This window comes from Manis javanica, chromosome 5, assembly GCF_040802235.1.
Source record: "Manis javanica isolate MJ-LG chromosome 5, MJ_LKY, whole genome shotgun sequence".
In the NCBI taxonomy this organism is placed as follows: domain Eukaryota; kingdom Metazoa; phylum Chordata; class Mammalia; order Pholidota; family Manidae; genus Manis; species Manis javanica.
Genome location: NC_133160.1, coordinates 104,690,128 through 104,718,032, shown reverse-complemented (window position 1 = coordinate 104,718,032; position 27,905 = coordinate 104,690,128). Strand labels below are relative to the sequence as shown.

At 37.1% G+C, this 27,905-nt stretch overlaps 1 protein-coding gene across 7 annotated transcripts in view; it reads right to left on the bottom strand.

Annotated features, from left to right (window-relative positions):
• The window catches only part of WDFY3 (WD repeat and FYVE domain containing 3), a 281,845-nt gene extending 258,681 nt beyond the window's left edge, over window positions 1-23,164 (bottom strand). For 4 of the 7 annotated variants that reach the window (XM_073237349.1, XM_073237354.1, XM_073237353.1 and 1 more), the window contains exon 1: window positions 21,828-23,164. The gene's annotated coding sequence lies outside the window, so the exon portion shown is untranslated. The remainder of the gene's footprint in view (window positions 1-21,827) is intronic. The other 3 variants (XM_073237356.1, XM_073237355.1, XM_073237357.1) reach the window with 1 other exon arrangement.
• Window positions 23,165-27,905: the final 4,741 nt, after the last annotated feature.

The following is a 27,905-nucleotide window of genomic DNA, read 5'->3' as shown; positions in this document are numbered from 1 at the left end:
GCACATAGTGGGTATGCAATAAGCATTTTTTGAATAAACAAACAATTGCTCTTACATCTAAAATGACAATCTGAGTTTACAAAAGAAAATAATCCAAATAATCAGAGGCAACAGCTAGATTCTCAATGCAATTAATCAGTCTAATATTTCTTAAACAGATAAATAGCAACAACAACTCTAAAAACTTCAGTAGATGCAGCTAATATTTCCAGAATCTCAAAGTAATCATTGTAGTAAACAGTTTCCCCCCAAAATTAGGTTTTACACACTGGCTGTCCACAGCCAGAATGGTGACACTTATTTTTCCACTAAATCCTTTCATATTAAACAATAGTTGGTTTGCAGAGCCACACCACCAACACATAAGAAAATATTACAAAAATGTTCATTCTAAACTGATTCCAGACAAAGAACCAAGCTCTTTATAAATAAGGAGAGTCTACAAATAAATGGCAGATATTTTTAAATGTTTTAAATATTTTGTTTGGAATTAATTTCAAACTTACAGAAAGGTTGTAAGTGTAAGAATACAAAAATTACCCTTATACCCAAAGTCACCAACTGTTAATATTATCCTCTTTGTTTTATCGTCTGTGTTCACTGCTGTCTTGCACTTTCCTTTCTGTTCACAGAGACAAACACACTCACAGTTCTGTTTTCTAAACCAAATGAGGATTAAATTATATACATCATGGCCCTTTGATCCTTTGCTTCAATGTCCATTTCCTAAGAAAATTTACTTTTTTAACCACATTTATTTTCAGTAATATGTATTATTACAGTATTTTTATTTACTGTAGGATTAGTATTCCAAATTTATCGATTGGTCCAATAATTTCCTTTTATATAGTACTTTCCCCCAACCCAGTATAGGATCCAGTCTAGGGTCAGGTACTGCAGTTAGTGTTTCTCTCTCTTAAGCCTGATTTTAATTTGGAACATATCCACAGACTTTTTTTTTTTTTAAAGAAGACGGCCCCCTCCCCTTTTTATTGGGTCATGTTTCTCATGTGTGGTTTGTGCAATGCCTCCTCATGATTAGATTCGGGCTATGCAGTCTTGGCCAAAACACTACATAGATGATGATGTGTCCCTCAGGGTGTCATATCTGGAATAACATGATATCGATCTGTCCCATGCTGTTGTTGGATTTCACCAATGCATAATCCCTACTTTATGCTTTGCAAATAAGAGAGTTTATGGGGAAACACTTTAACACTGTGGAAATATCCTGCTCATCAGTATTTCTCCTTGATTTTTTTTTATTCTTGCCCTGTCTAATCTTTAATAGCAGCAAAATGATGACTTTCTGAGTCTAGAATTCAGAATTCTATTGTAAGCAAAAGAGCTCCTTTCTCTATTTATTAATTTATCAGCTTATTATCATTATGGATAATGAATCAATGGTTCATCATTCATTATTATACTTATTTGAGGATAAAATTATTTCAGATTGGGCCAGAGGAAATCCAACAGACTTCTTGTGACATGCTCCCATTTTTTTAAAAAACATTTTCTCATTTTTCTAGCATTTAAAGGAAAAAAAAAAAATTACACAGGTTCTCCTGGTATGTATCCTGCCCAGGCCTGCATCAGTCACTTCTCTGAGGAACTCTGGTTCCTTTGTGTTGCAAATATAATGAGAAACCAAGATTTGGGAATTAGGTGTGCTCATTTGCTTCTTTACTTCTTAGCCTTTTGTTGCACAGGGCTACCAGGAAATACATGCATGTATATACTCACATGTACACAAATATATGTACACATAGATGTTCATACATACATATACATACACATCATACACATATATGAACTAGTTTCAAAAATAATAAATTCATACTTTCAGTTCCAATCCATCCCCACATGATTCATTTTTGCTTTTTCCCACTTCATATTTATATATCCCTTCTGCCTCAAGCCTGGCTCCAACAAACTCAAAACATTTACTCAATCCACAATACACTTAAGAAGAACCAGAGTTGACTTGTCTTCAACACTACAAAAAATAACTCTTAATAAAAGAATTCAGGATTTGTTTGCAGTCCCTCCCTCCAACCTCTGCCAAGCTTAGGGTAAACAGTCAAGTATTGTGTTAATACTAGATTCTACTAGATTCACTCTTTCTTCCCTCCAGTGTAGGTACACTATTAATGTAAAAAAAAAAAAAAAAAAAGCAATCAAATTTATTTGCTTTGGTAGTTTAGGATTATCCCCATTCCTATCCTTATTTTGAATATGGAGGATAATAAGCTTTGAAAAGTCAAACTATACAAAACTATATAAAAAGGTATACTTTGAGAAGTGCCATTCCTTCCCATAAATCTTTGGTCCCATTACCTTCTACCACCGCTTCTTTTTGCAAAGGCAAGCAGATACATTTCTAAACCAATTAAGGATAAATTATATATATCATGGCCCTTTGCCCCTTTGCTTCAAAGTCCATTTCCTAACAAAATTCACTTTTTTAGCTGAAACACATTTATTTTCAGTAATATGAATATTATTGCATGTTTTACAGCCCCCTTCCTTTTTCTACACAAAATATAGCAAACTACATTAACCAGCTCAATTCTAAGCAAAAGAAGCTCTACTCAAAGTTGTATCTTACCCAAAGTAATATCTTAATACCAAGATCAAAGACATTAAGAGAAATGGAGACTAGAAATCCAATATCCCTTGTGAACACAGATGCAAAAAATTTTAACAAAACAATAGCAATATATAAAAAGGATATTACATCATGACCCAATGGAGTTTATCTTAGAAATGCAAAGCTGATTCAACATTTGAAAACTAACCAATATAATTCACCAGGTCAACAGAAAAAAGAAGAAAAACCATATGATAATCTCAACAGAGACAAAAAAAAAATTGACAATACTCAGCATCCATTCTTTAAAAACTCTCAGTAAACTAGGAACAGAATGGAGCTTAACCTGATAAATGGCATCCTGAAAACAAAATACAGCTACAACACATTTAATGGTGGAAGATTGAATGTTCTTTGATGTTATACTGGAAGTCCTAGCCAGTGCTATAAGGTATGAAAAAGAAATAAAAGGCATACATTACAACAGAAGAAATGAATCTGTCTTTATTACAGGCAATGTGACTGTCTATATAGAAAACTCCAAAAGAATCTACTAAAAATATTAGATTTTTTTTTAACTGAAGGTAAACCTACTAGGTTTATGAGGGAATTTAGCAAGGCTGTAGTATACAAAGTTCAATATAAAAAGATAAATGTGTTTCCACATACCAACAATGAAACAACTGCAAATTATGTGTATATATATATATATATTGCTTTTTATAACCACCCAAAAACATGAAATGCTTAAAGATAAATCTAACAAACTATGTGCAAGATTTGTATTCTGAAAACTATAAAACACTGATGACACAAATCAAAGATGACCTGACTGAATGAAGAGATATACCATGATCACAGACAGGGACACTCGACATAGTTAAGGTATCACTTCTCTTCAAATTTATTTACAGACGCAATGCAATTCCAATAAAAATTCTGGTACACTTTTTATTTTGGAAAATGACAAGATGACTCTAAAATATATACAAAAAAAGAAGGAAAGTAAAGTAGCCAAAACAAAACAAAGTCGAAGTACTCATATTACCTGACATCAAGATTCATTACAGGATAATACATTATGATAATATAATAATTATAATGCAAATTATAATTTGTATGCAGGATACAAAATTAATATACAGAAATCTGTTGCATTGCTATATACTAATAATGAACAGAGAGAAATATTTTTTTAATTCCATTTATAACTGCATCAAAAAGAGTGAAATACCTAGGAATAAATTTAACCAAGGTGAAAGACCTAGCCTCTGAAAACTGTGAGATATTGATGAAACTGAAGACAACAAAAATAAATGAAAGATATATTATGCTTATGAATTCAAAGACTGTTAAAATGCCCATTCTATTCAAAGCAACCTACAGAGTCAATGCAATCCCTATCAAAATACTAATGACATTTTTCACAGAACTAGAACAAATAACCCTAAATTTTATATGGAACCACAAACAATTCCTAAAAGCCAAAACAATCTTGAGAAAGAACAACACTGCAGGTATTGCCCCCCGTAACCTGATTCTAAACTAAACTACAAAGCTATTGTAAACAAACAGTATGGTACTGGCTCAAGAACAGGTGCAGGATCACTGGAACAGAATAAAGAGCCGAGAAACAAACCCATAATTATATAGTCAATTAATCTACGACAAAGGAAGCAAGACTATATAACATGGAAAAGACAGTCTCTTCAAGATATGGTGCTGGGAAAACTGGACAGCTACATGCAAAAAGAATGATACCGGACCACTGTCTTACACAATACATAAACTCAAAATGGATTAAAGATTTAAATGTAAGACCTGAAACCATAAAACTCCTAAAAGAAACAAAGGTAGTAAACTCTTGGACACTGGTCTTAGCAACTCTTCTGGTTTATGTCCCCTCAGGCAAGGACAAAAAAAGCACGAATCAACAAATGGGACTACATCAAACCAGAAAGTTTTTGCATAGCAAAGGAAAATATCAACACAACAAAAAGGTAAACTACTGAATGGGAGAACATGTCTGCAAATCATATGTCTGATAAGGGGTTAATATCCAAAATATATAAAGAACTTCAACTCAACACCAAACATCAAAGAGGACTGGAACAGACATTTCTCCAAAAACAGAGAAGGCAGACATATGAAAAGATGCTTAACATTACTAATTATCAAGGAAATGCAAACTGAAAACACAATAAGATATTACCTCACACCTGTCAGAATGGCTATTATCAAAAAGACAATAAATAACAAGTGCTGGCAAAGATGTAGAGAAAGGAAACTTTTGTGCACTGTCAGTGGGAATATAAATTGGTACAGACACTATAGAAAACAACAGATTGGTTCTCAAGAAATTAAAAATACAATTACCATACAATCCAGCTTTTCCATCTCTGGGTATTTACCAAAGAAAACAAAAACACTAATTCAAAAAGATATATGCTCTCTATGTTCACTGCAGTATTGCTTACAATAGCCAAGATAGGGAAGCAACCTAAGTTCACTAATGGATGAATGGGTAAAGAAGATGTGGTATAAATACACAATGGAGTACTGCTCAGCCATAAAAAAGAATGAAACCTTACCATTTGTGACAACATGGATGGACCTAGAAAGTATTATGCTAAGTGACATAAGTCAGACAGAGAAAGACAAATACCCTATGATATCACTTATATGTGGAATCTCAAAAAACAAAACAAAACTGAAACAGACTCATAAACACAGAGAGAAAACTGGTTGTTGCCAGAGGGGAGAGGGGCAGGGGGATGAGCAAAGAGGTGAAGGGAATTAAAGGTATAAACTTCCAGTTATAAAATAAATCACAGAGATATGAAGTACAGCGCAGTGAATATAATTAATAATACTGTAATAGGTTTTATGGTGACATGGTAACTAGACTTACACATTATGAAATGAACACCATATTTATTATAAAGCTACAGTAATCAAGACACTGTAGTTGAGGTGAAAGAAGAGACAGATCAATGGAAAAGAATAGAGATTAAAGAAACAGAAATACACATATATGGTCAATTGATTTTTGACAAAAAAAAATGTCAAGCAATTCAAAGGAGAAAGGAAAAACTTTTCACCACATGGTGATAGAACTGGACATCCACATTCAAAACCAAACCAAAAGAATCTCAATTAACTCATACACTACATCACATCAAAACTTAACTCAAACTGGTTAATACACCCCAATGCAGAACCTAGAACTATAAAACTTCTAGAAGAAAACAGTGCAAAATCATTGTGACTTTGGGTGAGGCAAAAAATTCTGATAAAAAAAAACTAACTGGATTTTATCAAAATTAACTTCTCTTTAAAAGACACAGTTTAAAAATGAAATGAAGCCACAAACTGGGAGAAAGTATTCATAAGATAAAAGATAAAGATATATATATATCCAAATACGTAAATTATCTGTATAGTATATATCAAAAATATATAAAGAACTCTAATTACTTAATAAGCAACCTAATTTTAAAAAGGCAAAAAATGTCAGTTTTTCTTAAAAAACAGATATAGGTAGCAATCAAGCATATGAAAGGTTATTCAGTATCATTAGTTATTCATGAAAAGCAAATTAAAACCGTAAGAATTAATGCTGCTATAAATATTAGCTTTTTTATGGACATATGCTTTCCCTTCTCTTGGAAATATATACTAAGAATGGAATTCATAGTTCATAAGGAGTAGGTCTAACTTTATAAGAAACTAACCAACTGTTTGCTAAAGGGACTATACCGTTTCACCAGCAATGTATGAGAGGAAACTTCTAGTTGCTCCACACCCTCATCAATCTTGACATTGTCAGACTATTAGCTATGTTAGTTTGTATGTCCTAGTATCACCCTATGGTTTTAATTTGCATTTCCTTGATGATCAGTGACACTGAGCATCTTTCTCTGTGGTATATACTAGCTATTCATGTATCCTTGGTGAAATGTGTGTAGAAATCCTTTGTCCATTTTTTGACAGGGTTGTCTTATTGTGAGAGTTCTTAGATATTCTAGTTCAAATCCTTTGCCAGATACATGTTTTGCAAATATTTTCCCCAGCCTGTGCCATTTTTTTTTTAAATGGTACAGCATGTTCATTTTGGGAAAATTCATTGAGCTGTACACTTGATGAGTTCTTCACTTATATGTATATTGAAGGAATCGTTTTTTTAAAAAAAGATAATGGCCTGCTCTTTGAAAGGTAACAAAATGATTATCAACTAGTAAATAGTCAGAATGATGTAATCTGGCCGGCACATACTAAAAAATAGAAAATACATTCTTATACTCCTAGTTAAGAGCCCTTCATAAGATTGGGTTGCTATCAGATGCCCAGATATGAAAACTAAAATTAGCAAGGGAGAATAACATGTTGAAGGACTCCTTCCTGCAATTCCTATTGCAATTTGGTTTTTGAAGTAGATATTTCAGATTGTGATATACTATTTGTTACATAGTTTTAAATGGAAATTTTATGTTGATGAGAAATGCAAAGAAGACTAAACTTCAGTGTAATTACATGAAAAAGTAATTTATGCAATGACTTCCAGTAAGCATCTGAATGTCAAATATATATGCTATAAAAAAAAGAGAAAAAAGGGCAGTATATAAGCTTTTGTTGACAGCACTATTAGCTTTATATGTAAGCACTGATTATTGGTCCTTAATCATACTGAAATTATCTGTAACTTTAAGAAACAAATGCTGGCATTTTTCACATTAATGAAAGCACATGCTTAGTAGTATAAAATGTCAAGTAAAACACATTTTTTGAAGTTGCTCTCCACCACAATACTAACTCTTCTCTTAACCCATGCCCGTAAGATAGTCATTAGCAAGTCTGGTATGCACTTTTTCAGACATTTCCTAGGCTCAAATGAGCACATAATGTCCATACATATGCACACGAACTTTCATAAACTTAGACTATATGATATTTTAGAATTCTATAAAGCAAAATAAAAAATTTTTAAATGAGGCTTTTATGGTTGAGGAATTATAACAGAACTCAAAGGGAAAATATCCGAGCCAATTAAGACAAAAATAAGTTAAAATTAAAAACAGTCATTGGCTGTGGCTTAAAATCTCACTTCAGTGTTGAGAATTTACAGATACATTACTACTTCTGTAGTAGACACTTCTTAAGAGTGGCTACAATCCTTCCCTTCTCTGTGCCATGATCAATGGCCTTTAAGGAAAAGATGGGTGGAAAAAATGATAGGGCAGATTCAGGGAGTGGCTATTTGAATGAACCTCTCACAATGGGGCCATAACCTAAAAAAAAAATCCCTCATCAGAATCCTGTCACTGCCAAAGCAAACAAATCAAAATATAAAGACTCTTAATAATTGGGTGGATGACCCACACCACAGTCAAAGCCAGTGCAGTCCTTGCTCAGTAGCTTTAAGGTGGCAGGAGAAGCAGATATACAAGAGATCAAATACACTAAGACTGACCTCACTGCCACAACTGCTGGGAACCCATTTGCCCTAGTACCTCTTAGCAGGCAAATTACAATAAGCTCCTTGGATATCAGAAACGGTGATGGCTGGTCCTCACTGTGAGACACCAATTCTGAATTTGCCACTGGTTAGCACGCTATGCAAGACTGAGTGCTTCATATAAATCACACGGCCTGTGATCCAGGAATTCACATCAAATGGCAAAGAGCCTCTTTACTGTTATCAAATACTCTTATTCAGATGCAGCTGTCTTTACAGTAGGAAGAAACAGCTTCTTGAAGCTTACCACTTGGTGCTCCAACTAAAAACTTCTAAATTTGGGTGTGGTTCTGCAGGACATACCAGCTCTGAACCACAACCAATATATGCTGTTTCCCAGCCTCAGAATACACTGGATATGGGAACCAAATGGTAACAGTGATGTCTTTTCTACTCAAAGTTTTACTTCTTAAGGACTCTGGAATCTGCTGATCTTAAAGTTTTAGGAAGAAATACTTAGACCAAGAGACAAAATAACTGCTTTACTGTTTTCAAAGATGAGCTTTATTGTGTTTAGTTTGATTTCCTCATGACAGAACAAACAAAAGTGGAGGTACAGAACTGGATGGGAGTGAATGTCCCTGACAATCGAGGGGGGAAGTGAGGTTGCTTCTACACCTTTGAGGGCTCCAAAGACCATGAGAGGAACACAGGGGAGTCCCTGGAGTACCTTCTGGTAGTAGTATGGAAAGGGCTGAGGTCTGCAGAAGACTATCACAATTCCATACATCTGAACTACAAGGAGCTCAGACCCTCTCAAGAATGAAAGACCAGGTCAGCTTGTTAGGAACAACCCTGATAAACCAAGATATTTGAAATGTGAAGTGAAACAGGTCAGGGTGTGTGCACTGGTGCAAAAACTAAGGATTGTAGCCACCATTTCCTTATTAGTTACTATGTATGTATAGCACTTTGGTCTCTCCCTTTAAATGCATTTTCTTTTTATTTTTAATCATGTAGATGGCAAGTTAGTAGGAATTAAATTTGGGTTGTCAAATACCAAGAAGGTCACAGCAGAACCAAGGCAGCATGATGTTTTGACCAGAATCAGTGGTCCTGTGACCCTGCCTCTGGATGTGGCATCTCAGCTTGCATTCAGATTTTCTCCCACCAGAAAAAACTACATCAAAAGGGGTTATCTCAACAAACAGCAGGTTATCTACATTGTATAAGTGGGGAAGGGAAAGAAGAGAAGGGAAAAGGAGTGGTTAAACTACCAAAGGGTGAGATGTTCTACATACCTCCAAGGAGCGCTGCCCAGCTTTTGATTTCCCCTTCGTGAATGGGCCCCCGCACACAGGGGTAGACCCCTAGGGCTATTACTATACATCAAACCTGGGGTTCCTTGGCTCTGGGAGATAGATACATGACCCAAAAGGGCCAATCTAATCCTTTCTTGTTGGAATACAAAAACTGAAAAGACAAAGGGGAGAGACTATACTTGGAGAGTGAAATCACATTAACGGTAGGGGTCTAGAAAGAAGGTATAAAAACTGCTAATAAGATTTCCTAGAGCTCCTGTAGTTTCTTCTGATCAAGCCCCATTTGTTTATACGTCATTATTCAATTTCCAGTATGGGTTCCAAAGACGCCCTTTGCTCTCCCTTAAGCTGACTAGTGACTAAAGAATATCAGCTGACTACAACTCAAAAAATGCTAACATGACTTTTTTTATTTTTGTGTTTGTGCTTTTTTTTTTCTTAAAGTATCATTGATATACACCTTATGAAGGTTTCAAGTGAAGTACATTGTGGTTTCAACATTCACCCATATTACCAAGTCCTCACCACCCCCCCATTGCAGCCACTGTCCATCAGCATAGTAAGATACTACCGAGTCATTACTTGCCTTTGTGCTGTACTGCCGTCCCTGTGACCTACCTATGTTGTGAGAGCTAATTATAGTGCTCCTTAATCCCCTTCTCCCTCCCTCCCACCCATCCTCCCTAACCCCTTCCCTTTGGTAACCGCTAGTCCCTTCTTGGAGTCTGTGAGTCTGCTGCTGTTTTGTTCGTTCAGTTTTGCTTTGTTGTTACACTCCACAAATGAATGAAGTCATTTGGTACTTGTTTTTCTCCGCCTGGCTTATTTCACTGAGCATAATACCCACTAGCTCTACTCATAACATGATTTCTTCTAGAAAGTATAAAAGGTATAGAAGGTTCTCATTTTAATGTCAAATGATCATAATTACACATTTTCCCTGTTTCCTCTTACCCCACTCAAAAACGTGAACTCCTAGCATAGTGTTCTTTTGCCTTCAGAATTGTGACATTAGAACCCTCATTCCTAACATATGTATTCATATCCTCTATTTTGCAAGAAAGCATATTTTACTCCAAAGCTTGTTTGTTCATTTTAGCAGCAGTTCCCTGTTAAGACATTACTATGAAACATCAGTTCTCTGCATCTCGTGATGCCATACCAGTGCCAATACAGCAAACTAAATGATTACTGATTAACTACAGAAATGGATTTGTTTCTGAAAAGATACTTTATAGCATATAAAAGCATGTCAAACCCAGCCTGTTTTTTTCTCTCCATGGACCTTGCTTCTACAGTCACTTGAATCCTAGATCACCAACAAGGACTTAAGCAGTTTTAGCCCCATATTCAATTGTGGATCGAATCATCAGTAATATGAACTCACCCAGCCTTTAAACCCTAGGTTAGAAGACAAGGGTTCCCAGTTTGTTCTGATACTCACTCTGTTCTACTCTTACCCTTTCTGCTGGTCTAGCTTTGTTTATACCTCAGTTATTAAAACTAAACTTCTTTTTTGACACTTTTGGAGGGCTCTAGTCTGATCCCAGGGTAACCTTTTTAAGAAAGATGAAATACTCTTCTCCAAGCGGTGACTAGAAATCACTAGCATAGTCATATCCAAAGACATCCCCCACCCCGCCCAACTACAGGGCTGCACGTGGCTGGTAATGGTAGCCTTAATGCCTTTCCAACAGCTGCTCTGTCTTGTCGGGCTTCCCCACACCCTCCTCAAAGTATAAACACCTATGCCAACCCGTGTGGTTGCTTAGGTTATACAACCTCACACAAGCTGGGAATCACTGAACGTTTTTACCCTGGTGACTCAGTTTTAAATCTAGGTCGCTGTGCAAAAGGAAGTGGAGAACACAAATGAGTATGTTGACAGCACCCTCCATTAATATTTATTGTGTAACTAAAGCAAAGTCAAAAGATTTTCTGCTCTTTTATATATGGTAAATGAAGAAACTAGACTTTGGAAATATTTCCAAGTCTGACTAGGTCCAGCACTGCATCTGCTAGACTGAATGACCTAAGGCAGAACAATTCCCCTTTACATAGAAGGCTCTTTATTTTCTCTCTCTTCCCTCTCTTTCCCCCCTTTTTCCTATGGGGTAGCCATTTACCCACAGTATCCTTTCCCTTCTTCATCCAGCCTTTTCTTTAAGTCCACACCAAGCTACTTCATGTCACAATAATTTTGTCAATACTATTTCACTCAGGGATTAATATAAATACTTTAAACACTGGAACTTCAGAAATAATAAAACAGGAATATATCAGTTGTCATTTTGACCAAAGAGATAGATAAGTTATCTAACTTATTTGTAGACTTAGAAAAAATGAAATATATAAAGCACCTCTGTCATTAACCCAACAGGTCAAATGATAATTAAAAAGAGTACATGCTCAGGAAGATGTATGTAGTACCATTTTTGTGGTGACTTAGATGTAAAATGGCTCAGGAGCAAAAGCAAGGTTTTCATGTTAAAAATGTTTTTCCTAAACATTTGACTTTATTCCTAATCCTTATCTTCATTAGCTAAGTATTAAAATTAGGCTTTTTTTTTTTTCCCCAGGAAACCTCATCTGATTGATACTGAAATCAATTGACATATTCATTCTCTGTAATTCTGACATAAGTTCCATGGTCTTCAACAAGGAAATTCCACTAATCCCCCTGAAATTCGGATTAAACATCATCTTAAGGGTCCCCTAATCATTTCAACTAAAAGTAATCTTTCTCCTCACTAAGTGCTCACAGAACGGCTGTACCTCACAGACTAATCACATACTGTGCAATTATTTATGCATTTATCTTACCTTCACTATATTATCAAGTTATTGAGAGAAGAACTATCCATGTCTTTAACACCCACGTAGCTAACTCCCATATTACCCAGTATGGCACACATTTTTAATAAATATTCAGGAAAAAATTACAGAATTATTAATATATTATTAATGTTAGCATCATTGAAAAGTATATTCACATCAATCATTTTGGAAATAAGAACTAGGTTACCAAAGCAAGTTTAATCTTTCATATTTGATCTGATTTAGTCACTAGTCATTACATAAATAAATCAAGCTAAATAAAATTACTAGACAATCAATACACAAGGATTTTTCTAAAATAAGTGATACAGTGTTTATTTTTATCTCAGACTTGGTTACTAACTATGGCATTTATTACCTAAATCACCTAATATTGTGTTTTAAAGAGCAATGTGTCACAGAGAAAGAACCTGGGCTTTGCAGTCAGAGAGACCTGGGCTTTAACCAGGGAGAAGATTTCTAGGGTGAAGGGAATAGAGAAACATAATAAACCATGTATTATCATTCTTTCACTTGATAATGAACAGTCCTAGAATTCTTAAAAGTAAACATTTATTTTCTTAAGACTTACATAATTTTCTGACATGCTTACTACCTAAGTATACTTAATCACTCGACAAATGCTTATTGAAGGCCAATTATATGCCTATGTGTACATGTTTAGAGAGCGAATAAAATTTGCAGAAATACATTATACAGTATGTGGTAATGTTCTACAGCTGTTTATTCAACTCCACTATAAATACCCTTTCTACTTTTCCAAAAGTTCCTCTTTATTCAGCATAGTGATAGCAGGTATTGAACAACTACCTCTTGACAAACTGTTCAGTATTTCTTTATATTGTTAGATATAAGAATGAAAGTTCCTAGTAAGCAAATATTGTAGTGATTAAAGAAGTCCAGCAAAGAGGAATTAAGAAGAATGTAACTGAAATTTTACATGACTATATCCAGGGTTGTGAATGAACTACCCAGTGAAAAAATAACCAGCCATTTTTTGCCTAGTTACCTGACCCCTTCTATAGGAAATGCAGGAAAAAAACATACCCTTGGTCGGCTGGTTATGGAAACAAAGCATAGGATCTGAATTTGTACACCTTAATCACTTTACCCTGTGAGGTGAACAAAAATATCAACATTCTTGTGTTGGGCAACATTTTTCAAAATGAGCAAGATCATTATGCTTTTAGTAATAAAATGCAAATTAGTATTGCATTATAGTTATGTAAGGTATTACCACTGGGTGAAGTGTACAAGGAACTGTAGTATTTTGCAACTTCCTGTAAGTTATAATTACTTCAAAATTTAAAGAACTACCAGTAAGGTAATGCAGTTGAATAAATGTTAGAGAAATCATGATAAATAAATTGCTTTTCTAAATTCAAACACTCAAAATATACTAAGAGACTTGGATATTATAAGAAGATATTTCTGAGATTCTTTTTACAGTGTTGAGTTCTATATACAATAATTAATCACTTCTTAAATTATGCAATTTATAAAGCAAAATTTTACATATGTGGATGTTTTATTTAGAGCAAGGCAAAAAACCTACAAGGTTCTACGCAGATAAACAAATTAATTGTTCCCCATGAAGAAAATAACAGATACTACAAAATAATTTTGGCACGACTTTTTAATATCAGATTATGGCTGTGTATCAGGTTCCTATTTTTCTTAGGCTAACATTAAATTAACTGACCTCCCTAAGTCCATACTGGCTGGAGAAGAGGAAAAACAAGGTAGTAAAAAACATCATATAGGTAGAGGAAGTTGGATCTGGTATTTAAAAATGTAGCCAATTCATCAAGTGTTGATGACATACCTACTGCACATGTCAAAAATCACCCCGTCACATGATCCCTCTCACAACACAGGTAACAAGGGCTTAAGAACTGAAGAAAGTGAAAAGAATTAGTGTCAGAACTCAATTATCACTATTATCTAAGGGACCTGGAGTGGAAAGGACTGCCAACAGATGACCAGCTCAAAGTAGCACAGCTCTCTAGTGCAGAGGTAGAACAAGAATTCAAATCTCTTCACTTTCGGGCCTCTGAAGTATCATTATAAATAGACACTTGTCTTTTATAGACAGGAATAATGAATGTTTTAAAGGGATTAGGCCATACACAAAAGAACAGAGCAACTGTTATTAGTTTATTACTTTTTTTGTAATCCTCAATTAGTCTTCTAAACTCCAAAATCCAAGTTTAGTGCTTTAAATCCACTGTAGCTAAATGAGCATCTGATTGATTTAAAGTTACTAAACTTGCAACTTCATCAAAATGCATTATTACAGTACTACCTATGCCTGTTCTCTTTACTAAGTTAAGATTCTATTTTCTTAAGGCTTAGGCTTAAAAGAATCAGGTCAGAATAACAGAAAGAGTTGTCAGCTGTCACAGTCCACCCACAGGTCTCAAGCCTGTTCGGGTACTGCAGTACCTGATCACCATGGTGCTCTTTTGTGGAATATCACAAAAAATGATATATTTAACTTAAAATAACTAAATACATTAATATTGTGCCAAGTCATACACTAATACAAACAGAAGCAGGTGACAAAATTTTTTCTAAAAGCCTTATGGGAGAAAACTTGCACCTAAATTATTAACAATTTCCCTTGACATAAGAAAACCAATGCATAAATTTAATAGTAAGACCACTCTATTAGAGAAAGAAAATGAAAGCCCTACTCATGCATAACCGTTAAAACAGAAATAAAAAAAACCCAAACCCCAAAGAAAAACTCAGCACTTAGTAAAATTATAGTTTAGTTAGTCAAAATACAAACAGTACCCACATTAAGTGAGCTAAGATATACAACAAACTATTTCATATACTAAAAAACAGCAAGGCCTACCATCACTAGCTTCTCACAATGAATTACAACACTATGGAAGATCAATAATCCAATATTTATGATCTGTTATACACAAGACAGTCTATACCCAGTGATTTCTGGTTAAATAAAAAGAGAGGAAAAATGACTCATATCAGTAACAGACATTAAATGTTTTGCCTCAAGTCTTACAGCTTCTGCAGATACACCGTTTAGGATCTACGAACATCCTTCCCCTGCAGGCTCAAAAACATGCAGCTAGGTACTAGGGGATCAGACAGGATGTGGAAGCCTGAGATATAAGGACTGAGGGCTTTGGAGTTACCAGTAACTAGGAGTTCTAGGTTTAAGATGGTACCTAGATGCTCCAGGGTCAAAGGTCTATGCTGGAGCCTGGCCTTCTCCAGACTCATGGGTGAGCACAAAAAATCCTAAGCCCTACACCAACAGTAAGGTGAACACACACCTGGAGCTGCATATTTAACCAGATGAAACATACTAAGGAAGAGAGTTGACTTTATTTCTGCTACTAGACTGTACACTCTGCAGGGTTCCTGCCTGAGTTGTTTATAGAAGTGATATTCTAGACCTATCAGTGTCTTATTTATTAGGGACTCAAGGGCCTAGTAATAAAGTAAAAAAATCTCACCCAAGAAAGGAAAACAAAGTGTGAATGAACCATAATATCACGTAGTTTACCCTATTTCACTTGGAGAGAAACTGTCTACATGTTTTTATTATTCTTTTGTTTGTAATGAATGAGTGAATGCATTTCCTACATATTTGGCATTTCTTGAGCATGTGACTGGAGGAAGATAAAGCCGTAGGGAAACATTTAAGGGATTGAGGGAAGCTTGACCATAGGTTTAAGGGAAGCAAAAGAAGGAAAAGAACATAGGCTAGCATATGGATGTACAACTCATTCACTGAGTATTACTGAGCACCTATTATGTGCAACTCACTGCCCCAGCACTGAATGTACAGCAGTCAGCAGAACAGAGATAATCCATGTCCACATGAGCTAGCAGTCACTATGCAATCCTGTTGGGTATCTCCTACCCAGCTTTCAATGCCTAATCCTGTTTTCAGCAATTAAATAATTCAACAGACATTAGTTCAATGAAATGGGAATCGAAGGTTTAAAAAACATCTAGGACCTCAGCCAAGGGAAAAGAGACAAACAAACAAAGCAGATACAAAGTAGGGGTATGACCGAGTCTTAGAGGGAACATAGGGGCGGGCCTACCAAAGCACTATTCTGGGTAGAAAGAATGGCTAAAGGGTGGGAAAGAGAAGCATACTTCAGAAACTTCAAGTAGGACACAAAAATGCATCTCTGTCCATGCAGAGAACTCACTCTAGATTCAAATTCACTGAGCTCACCACACTGAGCCTGCATGATCTGCCAGTGCCTCCACCATCCTCACCTCATCTTTGATCTCCCTCCAGCCAACACCTTGCTGTTTTCTGAACAGGTCAGGTCAAGCACCCTCCTGCTTCAGGGCCTTGGCACTACTCTCTCTCAGATCTAAAACTCTCACTCCCTCTAGTGCTTCAAGTCTGCTCAAATGTCACCATATAAGACAGGACTTCTCATACAGCCCTCTACAAATGGCAACCCCACCCACATCTCAGCACCCTAGTACTTCCTCAGCTCCTTCACCTAGCTTATGTTTCTCCACAGCACTCATTACCAACCAACAACATACACTTGTTGTCCATCCCTCAACAGGATTTAATCTCGATTACCTATGACACTGCAGAGCAGATAGGAGACATTCATATCTTTTTTTTTTTAATTATGAATAAATAAGTGGCTGTCAGAGATGAGACTAGAGAAAAGCTGAAGCCAGGTCACACAAAGCTTTGTGTAGACTATGACCCCAAGCTTCAATGGCTCTATGATAATGACATAGGATCTATTAAAAAGATTTTAAGCAGGCAAATGAAAAGATGCTCCACATCACTAATTACCAGGGAAAGACAAATTAAAACCACAATGAGATATCACTTCACACCAGTTAGGATGGCCAACACCCAAAAGACAAGGAACAACAAATGCTGGTGAGGATGCGGAGAAAGGGGAACCTTCCTACACTGCTAGTGGGAATGAATGTCAATTAGTTCAACCGTTGTGGAAAGCAGTATGGAGGTGCCTCAAAGAACTAAAAATAGAAGTACCATTTGACCCAGGAATTCCACTTCTAGGAATTTACCCTAAGAATGCAGCAGCCCAGTCTGAAAAAGATAGATGCACGCCTATGTTTATCGCAGCACTATTTACAATAGCCAAGATATGGAAGCAACCTAAGTGTCCATCAGTAGATGAATGGATAAAGAAGATGTGGTACATTACACAATGGAATATTATTCAGCCATAAGAAAACAAATCCTACCACTTGCATCAACATGGATGGAGCTAGAGGGTATCATGCTCAATGAAATAAGCCAGGCAGAGAAAGACAAATATAAAATGATTTCCCTCATTTGCGGAGTGTAACAACAAAGCAAAACTGAAGGAACAAAACAGCAGCAGACTCACAGACTCCATGAAGGGACTAACAGTAACCAAAGGGAAGTGGGTAGAAAGGGTGGGTGTAGAGGGAGAAGAGGATAAAAGGGCATTATGATTAGCACACATAATGTAGGTAGGTCATGGGGAAGGCAGTACAGCACAGAGAGGACAAGTACTGACAATGTAGCATCTTACTACACTGATGGACACTGACTACAATGGGGTTGGGGGGGGGCTTGATAATATGGGTGAATGTTGTAACCACAATGTTGCTCACGTGAAACCTTCATGAGAGTGTATATCAATACCTTAATTTAAAGAAAAAAGATTTTAAGCAAGGGGAAAAGGTGCATATTAAAAAGACCACAACTTAATATTTTGTTAAGATTAAAAAAGAAAAGGGAATTCATTTTGAATGAGGAGTGACAGTGGAGTTAAAGAAAGCATTTAGAAGACCAGAAGACCACTGTAATACTTCAGCAGAGAAATATGGGCCTCCGTAAAGGCCTTGAGGAAGAGGGGTCGAACCGAAGAAATGTTTAGAAGAGAAAAACAATTGGACCTGATGCTTAACTGGATGTGGAAACTGAGGAAGACCGAGGAGTGGAAAACCATGCCCAGCTTTCCATCTAGTGACAAAATAGATGATAATGGCATTTACTCACGTTGAGAAGTTGGGAAGGGAAGACATTTTGGGGGAAAGAGTGAGTAAAGGGTTGGATATGTTGAGGCTGACATGCCTGTGTAATATCTCAGTCAGTATGAATCCTAAGGTTTGGGCTGGTAAAGAAAAGAGATTTAAAGATGTATGTTTGATATTAAAATATCACAAATGTATTATTTTTAAGTTGTATTTAAATGATTAGCCTTCAAATGTGTTGTTGCTTCTTAAGAAAAACTAAAAACCACTGTATGTCCCAGAAAAGAATGAGTGCTCTGAATGTCATTTATAATTAGTACACATTAGTATAAAACAAGTAATACTTGACAAACTTGATGATAGCAATAAAAATCAAATACATTTAATCAGGAATATACATTACAATATTAAATGAAAATCAGCTTTCTAAATATTGAAAAATAATTCTACAATCATTTCTGTATTAATGCTTCTTATAAGACCTGGGATGAATTCAAAGATGTGGTTGAATTATTTCAGTCCACCTTCTGTAAGTCAAAGTAGAAGCTGAACAAATGCTTTTTATTTTTTAATTCTAACTTTTTAAAGAGACAAAGCTTTATCTAGCTATTTTTTAAAGCTAAATTCTAAACAATGTTAACAGCTAAGTATTAGAATTCCCTAATGATTCCTTTTTAAAAAGCAATTCTAAAACATTATAGACAATTGGACAAGAAACTCAGAAATATCTTTTGAGTGCTACAACCTTCATAGTGAAATCATGTCGGGTGACCAAGCCAAAACAAAAGATTAGTTAGCATTATCTGTCATAAACTTCCTATGCTGGTTCAAATACTACTGAAAATGAGAATTAAGAAGTCAAAAACATTAAAGGAGACCACTACACATATAATATATGGCTAAAATTTTAATAACTGACAATAGTAAGTGTTAGCAAGGATGCAAAACAACTGCATCTTACATCACTGGTAAGAATACTAGTATAGGTATTTTGTAAAACAGTCTGGTAGTTAAATATTAGTTAGAATAATTAGAATAATGATTGCATTAATTAGAATAATGATTGCCAGGGACTGGGGGGCAGAGGGAGAGGACCGACTACAAAATGACATGAGAAAAATATTTGGTGTGATAGAAATGTTTTACATCTTGATTATGGAGGTGATTATCCAACTATATACATTTGTCAAAATTACTGCATGTAAATTATACTTCAATAAGCCTATGAAAAGATGAGGAGTCATTTATCTCTTAATAACTTATAGATGATAAATGCATTATACAGACAAAGGGGGAACTGGACTTTTCAGTAGAAATATCAGGAAGGCAGATTTTAACTCACATAAATAGAAAAATATTTAAATTGTTGAAAAAAGAAGTGAACTTGTAATCACAGGAAGTGTTAAAATCAGAGGTTGGATAATCCTGCCCAAGGGTATTGTAGAAACAGCCCCACTCTGGGTGTGATTTCAGCTCAGTATCATTAAATGAGGTTAGTATAACTAAAATTTCTTCCTACCTGGGAGTCAGTGGCTCTAAAATTCCATGATACTGTGTTACGATAATCTCAGATCTATTTTTCAATTTTAACAAAACATCAATTACTCATTTTAACATCAGGCAAGTGCTATCTGATTCAAAACCCAGCACAGTCTTGTAAGGAGTGCTGGCTCTCTTTAGATAGTCCTGGTTAAAATGCTGGCCCCACCAATAGCTGTGTGACTTTGACCAAGTGTCTATTTCCTTATATGTAAAATGGGATTAACATTTTTTCCTGAGGTTTCAATAAGAATGCATGAAAAATGATTTCTATGTGGTAAACTTTCAGTGAAAAACACTTTTTTAGCCATAACTGGAAGTTAAGGATATAAATTATCAAATCCAACCCAAAAAATTTTAACTCTCCAAATATACAGGAGACCTATTCTTTAATTATATATCCAGTGGTTCATAATCTTTTGTAGTCAGATCTTTCTGAGAATGTTTTGATTCCATGGACTGTTTACCCAGAGAAAAAGCAAATACATGCTACATTCTGCATATGATTTCTGAGGATTCAAGAACCCTCTGAAGCACATGCCTGAAATTAAGAATGTTTGGAGTAAACTTAAAATTGCTAAATTGAGCAGTGGAGAATTCAGCTAATGAAATACTACATTGTCATTTACTTTTTAAAAAAACAGACTTTGCAAGAAAGACCAAATCATGTTTTCTAATTCTTAACTTTTTGCAGGAAGTTTAAATTAGAAACATAAGATTTTCTACATGAATCGATTTCACCTCAGAAAAACTAGTAGTAGAAACCTATTTCTGGCAGCTTAAGAACGGTTCAAAGTATAAGATGCACTATCAGTGCTTAAATATTGTAGGAAGAGTTCTCAAGTCAGCCTAACGCAGCATGTACTTTTAATATAAAAAACATACCAAGCTATTTTCTATGCTTAGAGTCCCATTATAAAGTTTTGTTTTTTTAAGTGGGATTTATTTTCTGCTAGACCTATTCACTAATATCACATCCGGTGGGTTTTTGGATGTTTTGGGCAACGTATTGATTCTGTTTTGTTGTTTGTTAGTTAGCCTGATGGTGGAACCTAATTGTTTTAAACCTGATATTAAATAATTCTAACCTTTAAATATGATGCTTTCTCAAAGCAAAAGGTTTTGCTTTTCTTAATTATCTGGTTTTCAGACTAGAATAACTACTCTGTACTAATCAACTCATGCCCATTACTGAACAAAAAATAGTTTTTCGTACGCACTAGCACCATTTTCCCACAGGGAACAACCATTTTTAGGGCACTGGAAGTAAAGGCAAGGGTTCACATATATATAGTAAACAACCTTTCAATCTGGTTTTATCAGATTATTTCAGTGAAAGAACACCTGATACTGTAGATCTCAGAATTCAATGGTAACAATCGATGAAACGCGCTGCACCTGATGATCAGACACCGACGGCTTTTGGTCCGAAAGGTCGTACTGCTTTTAAACCCCTCAACCGTGAATGTTTACGATGCCACCACATCGCGTGTACAAGAGAATAAAAAGGCAAACACACACCCCAGGAGCCTCCCTGGTTGGTTCCATCAATGAAGGGTTTCCAGTTTAGGGCGCTGGGAAAGCAGAGCTCGGGATTAAGCCAGGAGAGGCCTGCAGCCCCGGAGACGGCGCCCGAGGGATGGAGGCCTCTCCGGGCGGCGCCCCAGCGCGGGGGGTCCGGGAGCGGAGACCCCCGCCGGGTCGCGGCGGAGCCCGGGCCGGACCCCTATCCCTGAACCGCCAGGTTACGCCCCCCGCTGCTTACTAGAGGCAACGTCCAGCCCTGTCCTCCCCCACTCCCCGAAATTCCCCAGCATCCCTGCCCACCACCCGTGACCCGACCGCGACCACGACGGCGCCCTCTCCAGGCCGCAGTGGAGGACACAGGCCCGGCCGCCCGCCTCGGCGACGGCTGAGGGGCAGCGCGGCACCGGGGGAACGGCGGCACCGGGGGAACGGCGGCTGGGCCGCGCGGTCTGTCCACAGGGACAGCGGGCGAAGGGCCGCGAGCGGGCAGCGCCTCCGCCCCGCACGAACAAAGCAGCCGCGGTGCGCTGGGAGCGGGGTGGGGGCAGGGGGCACTCACCGGAGGCGGGCGGGCCTGGCCCGGGACTCCGGCCGCTGGCGACGGGCGCGGCGGGGCCCGGGAGCCCCGCGGCGGGGGCCGGGCCGCTGGCCTGGCCGGATTCCGCGGCCGCGAGGTGCGGGGACCGGGCCGCCGGGACGGGCACGGCGCTAGGCGGCGGGGGCTGCGACGCCGCCGCCTTCGCCTCCTCCCGCCCGGGTCCCTGCTCCCCCGCGCCCTCCTCCTCGCTGGGTCCCCGCCGCCGCCGCCGCCTCAGCCTCGGCGCTCCTCGGGCTTCTCTCCATCAAGGCCGGGCCGACCCGCAGGGACCGCTCCGGAAAGTGAGGGGTTGCTGTTTCCCGCAGCTGCTGGTGGCCATCTTTAATCCTCCTCCTCCGCCGCCGCCACCGCCGGCTTTCTCCACCTCCCGCCGGCTGCCTGACTGACTGCCTCTGGATCCTCCTCTTTCCCCTCCTGCTCCTCCTACTAAGCCGGCCGCAGAAGCTGCAGCTGCTCTTCCTCTGTCCGCTGCCTTTCCTTCCTCTTTCCTTACTTCCTTCCCTCCCCTCTGCTTCCCGCTTTTCCCTCACCCTTACTGGCTGATTTCGTCCCTTTTGCAGGCAGTGGGCGCTGGCTTCGCTCAGCTCGAGTTTGGCCCCCGTTTTCACTCCTTACCCTCTACCCCCTTCCCTGCCCGCAGCGACCCGTTTCCGTCCCTCGGAGCACTGCTCCTCTGCCGAGGTTTTCACCCTCCTCTGCCAGTTTCTCAAAAGGACTCAGCTGAGAAAGGTCAGCTGGGTTCTGCTCTTCTTGACCCTACGACCCATTTGCTGGATGCTGTAAGATAGCGACGGAAGAACGGGAGGCTGCGTTAATTTTACTCCAGCTGGAGTACAAAAGAGCTGCCCACGCTAGCTGTTTCACTACGCAGCGTTAAAACTCCCGGATCCTGTTGTGTTGGACTCTGGCCCATTGTTGGACCGAGGAGTGGAAGAGCCCGATCTCAAATATTGCCATCTGTGCGTGACCTTGAGCTGGTCGCTTTAGGATTTTAGGGGTGTTTTTTTTTTCCTTCCTGTGAAGGGCACTATTTATACCTTTGCAACCCTAAGAAACAGTGTTTAGACCAAATTGGCACCTAGAATTGCCAAGTGATCATCGGTTTGCCCCTCTGCTGTTTGTTCCCAAACAATCCAGGGGACAGTTTGGGGCCATGCTTCAGTTCTGGCAATGGAGGCAAACTGAGTCAGCAATTATGAGTGGACTACCTTAAACCAGCTTGGAGTGGGGAAGTGGTAATACCATTCTAATGACAAACTTGTTTTTCCTAACACTGCAATCTACAGAAGCTTGTGAATTTCCTCTTAATAAAGATGAAGTAAGCTGGACTTGCTGTTTGCTATGGTTCAGCCACTTTGCTTTTGGCAGTTTGGACCCACTTGGAAGGATTCACTCACTTATTACAAGGTTCAGCGACAAACAGAGATTATTTATTATATGTGAGCACTTGGCCAGGGGAGGTCACAGTTCCTTTGGGACAGTGGTTATGAAAGAAAAAAAAAAAAAGGCGCCTTACCCTTCCAGTGTAAGACCACTAGAAGTGTTCAAAGATTATTCCCTTCAACAAGCCAAATAGGAGGAGAAACATTTGAAAACACCTATTCTGCTTTAAATTGAGTAATTTTTTAAAGTTCAAAACTAACATTGTTACAAGAATGTGTTTCAAAGCTTTCTGAAAATATGTCAAACCCAAAAATACATTTTAATAAAAAACAGTAGTATGCTTTGGGGAGCAGGGAGGTAGTAGGGTTCTAAATTTTGTCTTTGAGCCTCACAAAGTACCCTGTACCCAGTTAGGTTCCAGATTTCTGTTGCCACTTCACAATACCAGCAATTCTGTTTGAAATCAACAAGCAACATCTGCATCTAAAACTCTTAAACCCGGATCAAATCTTTGAGACAGCTTTGTATAATACATTTTGGAATAAATTAAACTATATGGTGTGAATGTCTTTGTGGGGGCATCTTTTTTACCTTCTGGTGTTTATTCTAAAGCTTTTGTGTTTCTGTACTATTGCTAGGGGGAAAAAATCACAAAATTCTTGACTTAACTATTTCCTTATAAAAGGGCATACTTGCAGGGAAAAAAAAGATAACATTAATATAGAGTGAGTGAAAAAATCGGCTGACTTCTTTTAAACACTGAGACCAGCATGAATTTTAAAAGGAGGATTTTCAATTAAATAGGAGATTTCAGGAATCATATCATAGTTTTATTTACACTGAAGAAAGAGGAGCTCTAAATTTTAAAATTCAACCGTACTTTAATTAAAAGTATTTTCTGTTGAAAGAAACAATGCAATAAATTTCATTGTTAGATCAGTAGGCAAATGCAGCAGTTTCTTGCTAATGTCTTACAAACAAAATGTCACAAAGGTTTTTCAGTGATCTATGCAAAAATGTAGCAAGCTGTTTTCTTTTTCACTGAAGTCATGTAAACATAAGCACTGAAATAATAAATACTACCAAGAAAAATCAGACCCTTCACTTCTTTGCAGCTGACTTCTTTGCAGCTCTATTTCATATCACTCCTTACCTTCTTTAGTCTTTGTTGCTGGCTAAGTGTAGTTTCTCTGTCATCTTATGGTTCGGGTATTTTCAAAAAGGTCAGATCAGGTTCTCCTGCAACATGATTATTACTTATTAAGTATTCACTCCAGATAAACTCAAGGTCCTCTATAAAACAAAGAATGTGTAAAAGTGGGATAAGCCCTTTGTGCAGAGGCCAGATGGAAAGGGATTGAGGCATGTGCAGCAAACTCCTCTGGGAATAGAGGACAAACAGGAAGGGCTATTTCTAAGCAAAGCCTAGTCCCTAACTTATACAATTCATGAATAAGGTGATTGTGGAGAATTAACAATGAAGGGGATATCTCTAACAGCAAACAAAACCCATATTTGTTTTTAACATGACTGAAAATTCTATGAACACAAATAAAGCATAACTTTATATGAAAGAAGATGGAGACAAAAGGCTCATGAAAAATAATAGAAAGAGAAAGAAATTTAAAAAATAATAGAAAAGCAATATTGGAAGACTGGTAGCAAATCTGGAAGGACAAATAAGACATATTGACAATTTGCTATTTTAAGCAATTGTTTTCTTTACATTTGCTTTTGAGACTAAAGAATTTAAACTTAGGCAAGTAGAATTATCCCACATATAAGCATAAGATATTTATTACCAGGATACAGAGTGCTAAATTATGCTGGAACACAAAAATTAAAAAGAGTTGAGGCTCAATCGACATATTTTTAAATTACATAATTTAAAATATACATCCATTTTCCCAGGCTATTAGGTACAACAATAGAAATGCCATGTTGTTTCTCCTTCTTTGAAAGGGTCAGATGGAAAATAAACAAGGCGAGCAAATGAAAGTCTCTGGAGATCATGGGAAGTGAATGACTATAGAAACCATATTCTACACAAGAATATAGTTTTGGGTAAATAAATACTCAGTTTTATTCTCATAATCTTTTCAAAAAGACAATAATATTTCTATTCCACATCTCCTTTTGATGGACTGTCTAAATATCAAGTGAATAATGACAAAGCCATATTTATCTGCACTGATTGAAATTTAGATCATTCTTCACTCCTCAATTTAGAGAACTCCTTATAATTAACTGATGAGCTGTCCTCCAGACCAGGCCATTTAGAGTCATTATTGCACTCTAATTGGGGAGAGATGCTTTTAGAAAGTTCCAATTAGAGACTTTTTCTGTTCTTTTTATAAATACACTTGAAGGAGGTTCTGAAGCATTTGTTTTGTTTTTTGGGGGTAGCAGGTTGTAGCTTCGTGTTATTGTTTTCGTGTTTTCACCTATGTAAATAATACACAAGTTATTTTAAATTTCAAAGAGTAACATGACCACACGAGGAAACTGAATAGGAACAGTTTTTGCTTTTGCTCATCATGTTTGTAATTATAATATAAAAAAAGGCTTTTGAACACTTCATTATTAATGTATTTATACAAAGAGTGTGAAGGCCCCTCTTCATCTTCAATTCCTTCAGATTTCTTTATGGAAAGTTCAGACTTTTAAAATCAGTATCTTGACAGTGTTTTTACAAGTTAAATATATTAGTCCAAATAGTAGATTTATTTCGTTCATTAAAAAACCTTGGCCAAAAAAAAAATTCAAGTGGCTTATTATAGACCATTTAGTACATTATCTTGTGGCACTCTGAATAAAACCCAAATCTCCTGACTCACTCTCAAGTTCCAAAACTTCAGAGTTCAAAGGATTAATCTTACAGGGGGGAAACTGAAAGCCAGTAAAACTTCTAAGTGTACCACATTAGTTTACATATAATTTAAATTTTATTCCCAGAAGTTCTGTTCATCATTGATCTTTTTCAGAAATAAAGCTAAGGAACAAAGTAGAATAAACTGTGCTTTCCTATTGTTTGCAAAAATGAGAACAATTGTTTTCAATAAACCAAGTAAAGAACAAATTGAAAAAGAATTTTAGAACATTCAAGTTGACTAAAAAAATGTGTGAATTATTATTTTAGTCTAAACCAGCCCCCTTCTATATTTATAGGTCAAAAAGTATAGAGTTAATTCTCAAAACAGTGTAATTTAATAGATTCTATCTAAATTATGAAAGTCTGAAGTCTCAAGACTCAGGAGAGAGAAATCTCTATTAGCTAAATAAAGTAAAATACTGCCATCTGCTGATCAGAATGAAAAAAATAGTTGGTTTTTGACACTTCGGTAAGTAGATACTGGAATTCAAGAAACCACTATTAATTTATTCCATGTCTTTCAATCACGCTAAAAAGTACTATGCTGGGTGATGCAAAATTAATAAGTCTGCTATATAAAATTTAGGATTATATTCTGTACTAGCATGTGGTGGTCGTGGCTCTTAGCATTATTTTAAAGCTGGCCAACAGTAAATCGGATCACATCTGTAATGTAGCCACATTTGGTTAAAATGTAAATGATTAAATAAAGTTATTAACTGGGAATTTTGAATTTGGTAGATTTTATATAAATATATTTGTTTATAAATGTATAACCATGCTAAATATAATTCAGAAAACAGAAAATTTTTAAGTTTGATTCTTGATCTGATTATTCACCTTGCAAATATTTGAGCAGCTGCTATGCCAGAAACTTGGTTATCTGCAAGAGACAAATAATATCTAGCATATGCCTTGTGTAGTTCACAGCCTATAGGTTGATGCAAACCAGAAATTATAATGTCTTAAGAACTATAACAGAAGCATACACAGGATGGTACAGAAATACCTCATTCTGCTCTAGTGGGACACAGTATTATTATGAGCAAAGCATATAAATTGAGGTCTATAAGTATTTGCTCCTGTCTTCAATTGCTATAAACAACTCTTGGTCTTGTGCAAGAGCTGTCTTTTAAAACTTTCTCCCCAAGTGCTGTTTTTGTTCTATTGCTTTACTCAGAAAGACAGATCTGTAACACTTCTTTATTCCCTGCATCAAATCTGTTACCAAGTATTGGTAATTTTACTCTCTAAATATCTCTCAAACATTAACACTTATTTCCATTTTCTCTGGCACTTCCTAGTCTCACTTTTACAACTGCAGTCACCTCATATTTGGTCTTCCCATATTCACATGGACCCCTTCCAATCTATTGTTTCCACTTAAAAATGCTCAGTGGTTCTTAGGACCTGGCATGGTTGGTTCACCATAGATCTCTCTAGTGTCAGCTCCTACCATGACTTCTTGCACTTTCTCTGCTGCTATCACCCTGGCCTGCTTTCAGTCCGTCTTTCTGAGCAGGCTGTCTTTGCCACAGGGCGTTTGCACAGTCTACTTCATTCTTCACCTGCCTTAAAGAAGCCTTCATTGAACTACCTAAGTCACAAAATCCCACCATTAAAAACTTTTCTAGAAGCAGTCAGCTTTCCTACATAGCACTATCACAGATGCAATTTTATAGTTTTATATGTTATTACCTAATTTGTCTGTAAATCCAATGAGGACAATGAATGTGTCCGTTTTCACTCTTTCCTGTTTCAGTTTTACCAACACCATTTTGCAT